This window comes from Felis catus, chromosome B2 (genome assembly GCF_018350175.1).
Source record: "Felis catus isolate Fca126 chromosome B2, F.catus_Fca126_mat1.0, whole genome shotgun sequence".
Classification (NCBI taxonomy): domain Eukaryota; kingdom Metazoa; phylum Chordata; class Mammalia; order Carnivora; family Felidae; genus Felis; species Felis catus.
This window is the reverse complement of record NC_058372.1, coordinates 150281585-150291936: the sequence shown is the minus strand read 5'-3', so window position 1 is coordinate 150291936 and position 10352 is coordinate 150281585. Positions and strand designations below refer to the sequence as shown.

Sequence of the window (10352 nt, the reverse complement as noted above, 5' to 3'; positions counted from 1 at the left end):
CACCGTCTGAGGAGCCGGGACGGGGACCGCACGGCCGAGGAGCCCGGATCCGATAGCCGCCTGCCTTCCTGTCTGAGGTCGGCTCCTTTCTGCCTAAACTTTGCAACGTTTTTATGAACGAGGAACACTCACAGAGAAAGCTCATCTGCTCCTAACTTCCGTGGGGACAGACGTGGCCTCACACCGCGGGGCGAAGAGCCGTTGGCACGGGCCCGGCTCCGCGTGGCCGCACTGGGGCCCCGGGAGGGCCGCTGGCAGGCGCGGCGACCGCCTCTGCCCCGGAGCCGCGTGAGAGCGCCGCGTGGACGCGCAGAGAACAAGCATGTCCCGAGCTCTGAATTCTGATCTCACTGGGCGGCTTGAGGCCTCAGCAGGCATCTTGCCCCCTCCGGGTGCTCGTCCCTCGCGCGTCCAGTGTGGCGGATCTGACCGAAGCCTCGCGTCTGATTCCGATTTATCTGCATTTACCTCCTCGAAATACTAAAGCTCTTAATGTCAAAGAGCCCTTTAATGGCCTTTTAATCCTTTTCTCTTGAAAGCAGGAGCTTGTGATTTGCCCAGTGTGAACAAACACAAAACATCAAAAAAGTCCATTTTTGGCCCGAAACCAGAAGTCTGCAATGGGCGAGGGAGATTATAAATGTGGCAAATGTGTTCCCGGTTCCAACTTCCCCACGGAAGTCCTGACTACTCACCTTGCCGAGAGCCGCCTGGACGTTCCCGAGGTGCAGAGCTCACCCCCCCCACACACATGGACACTCACATCTTCACACTCATGCACACACATGCTCACACTCGTGCACACACTCACATCTTCACACTCGTGCACACACATGCTCCCATGCCCCAAGCACACGTGCACCCTCACTCATGCTCATGCACACCCTCACAAATGTACATGTGTACACACACACACACACACACACATGCAATATGTTCATGCATATCCTCACACATGCACACACGCACACATGCACACACAGGCCCACACACTCACATCTTCACACAGGTGCACACACATGCTCACACTCGTGCACACACATGCACCAGGCACACGTGCACACTCACACATACTCATGCACACACTCACACTCATGCATATCCTCACACATGCACACACAGGCTCATGCACACTCACATCTTCACACAGGTGCACACACATGCACACACTCGTGCACACAATGCTCCCAGGCACACGTGTACCCTCACTCATACTCGTGCACACCCTCACAAATGTATACGTGTACACACTCACATACACACACATGCACATACATTCATGCATATCCTCACACGTGCACACACACACGTGCACACACAGGCTTACACACTCACATCTTCACACAGGTGCACACACATGCACACACTCGTGCACACAATGCTCCCATACCCAGGCATACGGCCACACTCAATCATACTCGTGCACACCCTCACATGTGTGCACATGTACACACTCACACACATGCACACACAGGCACACGCACACAAAAAAAACACACTAAGCTCCGTCTCGAAGCTACGCTGGGTTGGTGCTCTCTCGGTTCTGTCCCCGCCCTTCCAGAAGCTCAGCTCGGGGAAGCTGCCTCATCGAGCCCTTTGCCTTCAGTTCCGCGTGGTGCTCCCTGGACCAAGGGACACCCTGCTCCGTTCTGAAGCCCCTGTGCACGCTGGTCCCCGTCATCGCAGGAGCCCAGGGGACCGCCGGCAGGGGGACAGGACGGCAGCGGAGAAGGTGTGCGGCCGGCAGGAGATGCCGGGACATCGCCGCTTCCCAAAGCGTCGCCGGACCACGCCTCCCGGGCCCGTGCCACGCCGCCGCCACACAGGAAGGCTGTGAACGAGCGGCCGAGGAGACAGCCAGAGAATGCACAGTGGTTCACTGGGAAGGCCTTCACGGAAGCTCAGAGCTCTGCTTACCGGAGAAAACTCCCGCTGCCCTGGACGACAGGGGACTGGCTCCACAAACCCCCTGCACGCAGCGCAGAGAAATGTTCAAACCGCGATGAGAAAAAGGGTGTTCTCCGTGCCGTTGTGTTAGGCGCGTTTACACTGCACACCCGCGTGTCCGCGCCCACGGCTCACCGCAAGCACGGGCCCCGTGCAACCCTGCGTGCTTTCCTCACGTTTCTCATCTCTCGACACTTCAGGTTCTCACTATTCACTTAATTCCGGCCCAGCTTCAGAACGAGCCCCGGAGCCCAAAGTGCTCTTTACTCTGACCCCTCAGTTCAGCCCAGGGGACCATGACACGTGAGTGCAGTGCCTCTCCAGCGTGCTGCACCTGCACATGTGTGTGCGTATGTGTGTGCACGTGTGAGCCTGCACGTGCACGTGTGAATGTGTGTGTGCCTTGTTCTGCACGCGTGCATGTGAACACGTGTGCACATGTGTGTATGCATGTGTGCATTTGTGCTGTGTGAGCATGTGTGTGCATGTGTGCTGCGTGTGTGCATGTGTTAGTGTGTGCATGCACCTGTGTTCTTGTGTGTGTTGTGTGCATGCATGTGGGAGTGTGTGTTTGCATGTGTGTGCAAGTGTGTGCATGTGTGCACGTGTGTGCATGTGTGCACGTGTGAGCTGTAGCAAAAGGGATAAACTTCAAGTCTCAGGTGTCATATTATGGAAGGGCCTCCCTCCTCCCTGCCTCCTCTTCTCCCTCCTTCCTCTTCTCTCTCCTTTCTCTTCTCCCTCCTCCCTCCTCCCTCTTCTTCCTCCTCCCTCTCTCCCCCCTTCTTTTCCCGCCTCCATCTTCTCCCTCCTCCCTGCCGCTTCTTCTCCCTCCTCCCTCTCCTCCCTCCTCCCTCTTCTCCCTCCTCCATCTTCTCCCCCTTTCTTTTCCCTCCTCCCTCTTCTCCCTCCTCCCTCCTCCCTCTTCTCCCTCCTCCCTCTTCTCCCCCTTTCTTTTCCCTCCTCCATCTTCTCCCTCCTCCCTGCCCCTTCTTCTCCTCCCTCTTCTCCCTCCTCCCTCTCCTCCCTCCTCCCTCTTCTCTCCCCTCCTCCTTTTCTTCCTTCTATCCTTCCCGCCCTGTATTAACTTCTCCTTTTCTTACAGGAAAGGACTGCATTGTTTTGTCATCAGACAGCAGGTTGCTCGTCAAAGGGAAGGTGACGATCGTCTTTAATTTCTGGCCCCACAGTGAGGGGCCTGGTTGGGCTGGGACGGGGTGGTCTCTGGTCGGCTTCCTGCATTGGGGGTATCAGCCCAGATCTTGTCCTGGAGACCTCCGTGGGCGTGATGGCACAGAGACCTGGGCCCTCTAGCTGATGCTGGGAGCGCTCTCCCCAGACGCAGGGGAGGAAGTCTTCCGGGAGCAGGAGCAGGACCCCCCCCCAGGCCAGGCGAGGGGCTGCGGGCACGCCCTGAAACCCTCCAGCCTGGACAGTGGCCAGCATGTGACTCCACCGAGCAGTGCCAGAGGGGGCGCCCGGGGCCGCTGCCCTCTGCCACTCCGTGTCGCTCCGGAGTCCGCTCTGAGGCGGGACCCGGCGTCCAGCCCCATGAGCGGTGCTGGCGACGGCCTCCGCGGGGAGCTGCGCGTCCGCCACCCACGGGCGGGGGCTGGGCCTGGTGCCTGCACTTCCGCGGGGAACGCCGCTGGCTCACCCGCACGAGCCGCGGACTGCGAACGTTCGCCTGGCTGGCTGAGCCCGTGTGTCTTAGTTGGCTTTGCCGGGGGTGACCCAGAAACAAGGGTGGGGGGCGAGTGGTTACCTTGGGAGGTGACTCCAGGAGACACGCACAGGGTGTGGGGTGAGCACAAGGGGAGGAAGGAAGGGGTGTCTCCAGTCGCCAGCCCCATACCGCCGGGGCCTCTGGGAGCAGGATGCAAGGTGTCCCACGAGCTCCCCAGCCCCGGGCAAGCGGACTGGGGGGGGGTGGTTACGGACCGCCACCCGCCTCTCGGGCGCTCCCGGGCCAGGGCCTGGGGCTCCAGCCGGGGCAGCGGCCCCCGCAGACGGACGGCCCCAGGCAGACACAGCATCTGTGGGGTAGCCCGGGAAGCCGGCTACGTCCGTCAGTGCACACAGGCCAGCAGGGAAGAGGCCTCCCCAGAGAGAATGTCACTGTGTAGCAATTGTCGGCAATAACTTCCTTTTCAGACGCACCAGGATCGGGGATTAAAATACTGGCAAGAACAGAATAGTATCTTCATCTGTCTTACTTTGAGGGCAGGGACCAAACCTGTTTTCGATTTGTGTTGCCAGCAAAGATTGAATGTGATGGATGTGTTCTAAAAAGTAGGTTAGTCGGATGTGCCCAGGTTTTTATTTATCCCTGGACATGGTTCCAGCATGTTCTGTCTGTAATATTTTAGATTGGCTTTCAAGCTTGGGTTTCTCCACTCACAACTCACTTCCTGGGCAGTGTCCCGAGGCCACACAGGCCCCTGGGGTGGCCAGGCCTGGCGGCCGCTGCACAAACCCAACCTCCCGCGAGGCCAGCAACTGTCAGGGGGACCGAGCGGTCAGTTGATGTATGTGCAGCCGAAACACAATGGAGCAAACAGCGTTTATTTTAGCCCAGTAAGTATACAGCAGCCATCTGAAACTAAAGTAGGGGTTTCCAGACGTTTCTTTAGCCTCAGATTCAGATTCCTTTCTTCAAAAGAAATCTCGCCCAGAAAGGCAGACACAAGGAGCAGAGTGTAGGACTGTCCCCCGTGATGGCACAGAAGGCCTGGCTGCCGTATGCCTTCGCCGGGGACCTCAAGGCTCTGAGGGGACGCAGGGATGTGGACACAGGCTCTGAGAGCCTCTGTGGAGACAGCCGCACGGCCGGCACTAACCAGACCAGAAGCCCGCGGGACCGAGGGGCCAGGCCACCTCCTCCCGGGGCGTCCTGCCCACCGGGCCCGTCAGTGGGCGGTCTGTCGGTCCCACTGCCCTGTGAGCCGCAGACAAGAGCGACGGGAAGGTGCCCGATCCTGGCCTGCTCGCCTCGCTGTCCCCGGCAGCTCTGGGAGGGCAGGGTGGTGCCGATGTCCTTCCCAGGCTTCGGTCAACAGCTGGCGGCCAGGCCGCATCATGCAGGGGGCCACGCAGGGGGCACTCACCAGCAACCTGTGCATTAGACAAGGAACGCTCAGCGACCTGGCCGCATTGGCATTCAGGCTGCGGTGCACGGGCACCTTCCCGGAATGTGCTGGTGCCGGAGACGGGAGGGTGTGGGGGCACGGGGCCCCGGGCCCCGGGCATCCGCACGGCTCATGCCCAGCCCTGACCTCGGACGTGCACAGCGTTACAGTCAGTGGGAGGCCGAAATGTGCCCGCGGTTGTGTCGTTTAGGAAAGTACATACGACAAGTTAAAACTAGACAGAAGAATGCCGGAGGCCGTGCTGCTCCGGGAAGCCTGAGAAGTCAGACAGAAAACGCTCCCTTACGTGCAATCATGAAGCCGTTCTCCACGGGGCGGGAAGGCGCAGGGCCCGCGTCTGTGCCCCCCGTTCTCTGGGTTTGGCTTAACCATGTGTTCGCCTCCGTGGAACCACCTCTGGATCCTGGGGACACAAGAAATGCGGAAAGTTCACCTGGTTTTAAACCACAGCCGTCTTTTCTCCCGGCCTCACCCTCCCTGAGAGAGAGAGGAGAGCCGTGGCTCCGGCGTGGCTCCCGGTCGGGGCTGTAAATCAGCCCAGGTGCGCTCCCGGCCCCACCAGCCTCCCCGGCGCTGCCAGGCCGCAGCGGGCAGCCTCCGAGGACGCAGGATCCAGGCTCAGGAATCCGCCGGGAAACCCGGGCCAACGGCTGGCAGGCCGCCCCGCGAGCCGCAGCCGGGTTTGGGGTCTTTTATGACCCGGGACTAAGGACACTGCTGGCTTCTGGGAGGGCTGCTGTCCCTGCCCGGCACACGGGCGCGGGCTCGGTGTCTCCCCAGAACCGCGGCGCTCCGCTCACAGACAGGGGAGCCCCCAGGTCCAGGGCCCTTTGTCCCTGTGGGTTTCCAGAGGGGGCAGGACGGGGGAGAGCAAGCCCGAGGGCCAGCCCACCCACCTCGCCGCCTCGGCCGGGCCTCGGGGCCTCGCCAGCAGCTTGGACGGTGCCCTCCCCGCCCGCCTCTCAGGTCTGAAGCTGTGGCCAGCTGTTTCCTGCTTGCCGGGAGGGTGGGTTTAGACGACTTCCCCACAAGAACGGTCCTCGTCTCCCCAAACCTGAATCCAGAGACTGGTCTGGCTTCCCCGCTTGAGCCTGGCCTGCAGACACCCGGACCCCCGAAGTGGCCAGCGGAGGGCCGGCTGGGGCTGGCGTGGGCTGTGTTCCAAGAGCCGCCGGGGCACCGAATCCCAGCCCTCCCCGCAGCGCCGGGGGCCAGCCGCGGCCTCGGAGTTCCCCACAGCCCGGCCGCGCATCCGAGGGCAAACGCGGGGTGGGCCCCGAGATGTTCTCCGAGGTGTCCGTTCTGCGGGGCCACGTCTGCCCATTCTACAGCTGGCCCATCTGTGGTACCGGGTCCACGCTCACCCAGGTCCACGGCGACGGGTCTGTGGGCCACTCGGCTCCCACCTCCTCCTGACGGCCAGCCGTGCCCACCATCATCTGGGGCCTCCCCGAAAAGGGAAAGCTGGGGGAAAACACAACCACATTTATCGTGGGTGTGTTTATTTCCGGTTTAGAATTATGAACTTGTCTCCCGTGCTTCAGGGCGAGGCGCCAGGGTCGGGAGGGGGGCAGCTCAGACCCGAGCCGGGCGTCCTCTGCACACACAGGCACCCACGTCGATGCAGACCGTCCGTGGCTCCTCTGTGGCCCCTGTTACTCGAGTGTTTCGGCATGTTTTTCACATAGCTTCGGTTTGATTAAAACCCCAAATGCATTTGGCCAACTGCATTTCCCTCTAATTTTTTAGCATATATTTATTTTAAGGGAAATCTAAGCCATACATTTCTGATTCACTCATTGTTCGTCCACGCTGGCTGCCGGGGGCTGGGGGGTTTCTTCGGGTGCCCAGGGCTGGCCCCGGCTCCTCCAGAGTGACCCCGCCGCCCCGCCCCGGGGCTCTGGTGGGGACACGCAGGAAGCAGTCCTGCCCAGGGACATACTGACCCTGCAGAGAGTCTGTAATATCCATAATATGTGCAGGGTGAACATGCCTCCCAGATCTGAGCGGCATTGAACTGTTGTTGTTGTAACTTAGAACCCATGATTTTCGAGCGGTTTCTGACTTGGAAAAGCACATTTCCCCTCCCTGACGGACAGAAAGCTCAGGTCGGACAGAGGCTGGGAGGGACGTGTGTGCCCCACACCCCACGCGCCGGCCCCCTCCTCCCGCTGCAGGTGAGGGTTAGGGTCTTGTGCTGCGGGAGGGAGAGCAGACAAGGGAGACTCGAGTCCTCTCCCTTGAGGCCAGGCAAGGCCGGGGAAGGGCTGTGGCCGCCGCAGGGGGGCTGGGGGCGTCTCCAGCGATGGGTCCTCCTCACCCTGTCCCTTGCGGCTGGCTCTCCTTCTAGGGGAGGTTCGGGGCCAGGGAATCCACACAGAGTGAAGGGGCTGAGTCGGCATCCAGGCCGTCCAAGGGGCCCCGTGCCAATGCCCCCCCCACGTCCACACTCGAGGCTGCCTCATCCTGCGGGGCCTGGCGCTCAGACAGCCTTCCCCCGGGGCCACCTCAACACTGACCAGACTTTCAGTGGGTGTCATCCACCCGTTCTTCCGTAGAACCAGAGGTTGCCGGTTACTTGAACTTGTGCACGTTGCCAAAACTGACGGCCATGTTTTCTGTTGGTCATGCGTTTGATATTTTCACCATCCTGTGCTATTGCGCCCGCGCAAAAATCACCTGAATGCCCCACGGGTGCCAATATTTCGGTGTCCAAACTCCACCTGCTGGGTTACTTCCCGGGCGTGAAAGCAAATATTTGGCTCGATCCCTGGGAAACCCACCAGATGCCTTTCCCGGAGAGCTCGGCTCTGGTGCTCAGGGCTGGGACCCTCTGTCCTCTAACACACTTGAGGGGTGTGTCCCTTGAGGGGAAGGTCACCTTACATAACTGCCAGGTGACGGCCATCATCATGGGTTGGCAGTGAGGGGGATGGGCAGGGATGCTGCAAAATACATTGTTCAGGGTAGGCTTCTCTGGCGTTTTCCAAGGGGTGGGCCCACTCTATGTCGGTCGTGGCCTCTGTCTCCTAAAATCTGCCTCCGCCTGCCTTCAGTGCCCTGCATGCCTGGCTAACAGAATCCCCACGGGGCACGTTCAAGGAGAGGTCGGGCCTGTCCAGACCTGTGGCACCTGCAGCGTGGCCTCACACAGTCACCCGCACGCAGCATATGACTTGGGGCCGTCATGGTCCATCGGACAGATTTAATTCCCAGATGGGTGAGTTCACGGACCTCAGGTGAAGTCCCTTCTAGAATTTTGTCCCACAGTTTACATTGCGCATCCACTCACCAGGCTTGAGGGCTTTGACTTTCATACACGGCTTCGAGGATGACGTTTGCGGGTTTAATCTTGGAGGCAGAGGACTGTGGAACCCAAAAGGTGGGTGGTGAGCCACGGTCAGCCTGCCTCCCTCCTCCCACATGTCCCCAGGAGCCGAGAACTTAGGACAGAAAGTTGTGCCATTCTACAATAATGCCAGATCTCTCTTCCGTCACATTTAGCGGGTTAACAGGAATCTTACTCCAAGAGCTCACGGCATCCACGAGTGTATGCACACACGTGCCCAGTGCACACGCACGCGGAGAATGTGGGCTGAGCGTCACATGAACTTCACTGAGCCTCTGATCAAAGCACCTGGTACTTTTGCATTCATCTCTTGCCCGTCTGTTCCGGAACCACTAACCAAATGTCCACCGTGGCCAAGAACTGCTGTGGCTCCAGCGGTTACAAGACAGCTAAGACATAGCTCCCCTTCAAAGGGCTCCCAGTGGGGCCCAGGTGCCCGAGGACATGTACCCGAGAATGTGCTGCCTGAGGGGTGAGAAACAGGTGAAGCATCCTGAGCTCTCACGGCAGGGAGCGGTCACGTCAGGGGGATGAGTGCCGGGCAAGGAGAGGAGAAAACGGCCCAGGGAGAAGGCTGCACGTGGGCCGTCTCCCCTCACTTACCCATTTGTTCGATCTTGCACCATCACCGAACGCCCCCTTGGGAGCCGGGCACCGGCCCCGGGGCAGCAAAGGTGACAGACACCCGTACTCACGGAGCTCACCGTCCGTGGAGGGACATGGTGAGGGGTCGCGGGGCTCAGAGACACGAGAAGGAGGAGGTGAGACTTTCCTGGAGCCTGGGGCACGGTCAGACATCGTCCAGGCGAAGGTGGAGACGTGGACCCGAGAACCGCCCCGAGGACCGGAGTGCTGGTCGACCACTGACAGCCCTGGGTGGCGCTGCCGGTGCCTTCCTGCTGACGGGAGGGAGCCGTCAAGAGCCTTTGGTGGAGGAGCGGAGGCTCCTCGGAGAACGGACAGACCCAGTCCCAATTCTGGGAGGAGGGAACGGCGACATCAAAAATAACTGGGCAGCAGACTCCCTGCGGAGAGCTCGGCGGCCGGACACGGCCAGGTCCTGGCACGGGCCCGCGGGCTTGAGTCAGATCTCCGGACGGTACTTGCAAACGTCCACAACCCGGAGACGTTACCTGACAAAGTGTCGGAAATCAGTAACGACACAGAGCAAGCGCACGCAGCCTGGAGGGCAGACACAAAGAGGGGGAAGAGACCGGGGGCGTCCTCACTTTGTCTTCTTCCCTGGGGCCTCAACCCAGCCTTGTGGCAAAGATGGTTCTTGGTCCGTCTCCAAACTTAAAATAATAAGAAAAATCTGAAGGCCCATCAGTGTCCCGTGAAGGCACAATCCACGTCGGCGTGTGCAGGCCACACGAACACCCTCGGTGGTCATCAGGCTGGATGCCCATGGAGACTCCGGAAGAAACCAGTCGGGGCGCTTACTGGCGTTGTTACTTACGAGCACAGTTCCTGCTCAGTAGGCCTCCTGTTCATCCAAGGATGTCCGGTGCACGTGTGACAACAGCAAGTGATTCGTGGCCCCTTTATTTGACCCTTTAAACTCCCTCCAGTGAATATCACTCAGTGTCATGTAAGTGCCCCCAGTCTACACCCCGGAGGCAGGTAACTTTCTAGGTGAGAATCCTTGATCTGGCTTATTTCGCCGAGCATAATACGCTCCAGAACCATCCCTGCCGTCACAGATGGCGGGCCTCATTCTTTCTATGGCTGAGTAATATTCCAGTGTGTGCACGCGTATGTGTGTGTGTGTAGCATATGTTCCTTGCCCATTCGTCTGTCTGTGCACACTTAGGTCGTTTCCATATGTTGGCTGTTGTAGATAATGCTGCAATAAAACAAATGAATAGGGGCGCCTGGGTGGCTCCGTTGGTTAATCCAACCTCGGT

The 10352-nt window shown here is 59.9% G+C and overlaps 1 long non-coding RNA gene across 2 annotated transcripts; it reads right to left on the bottom strand.

The window, feature by feature from the left end:
* Nucleotides 1-4496: 4496 nt before the first annotated feature.
* Nucleotides 4497-10352, bottom strand: LOC123385620. 2 transcript variants are annotated; one of them, XR_006598503.1, is made up of 3 exons: nt 8389-10352; nt 5383-5499; nt 4497-5061 (listed from the first exon to the last, which is right to left on the bottom strand). It is a non-coding gene; the product is annotated as an uncharacterized LOC123385620 (long non-coding RNA). The 2 variants fall into 2 exon arrangements; XR_006598502.1 differs by lacking the exon at nt 8389-10352 and having other exon boundaries at nt 5383-5704.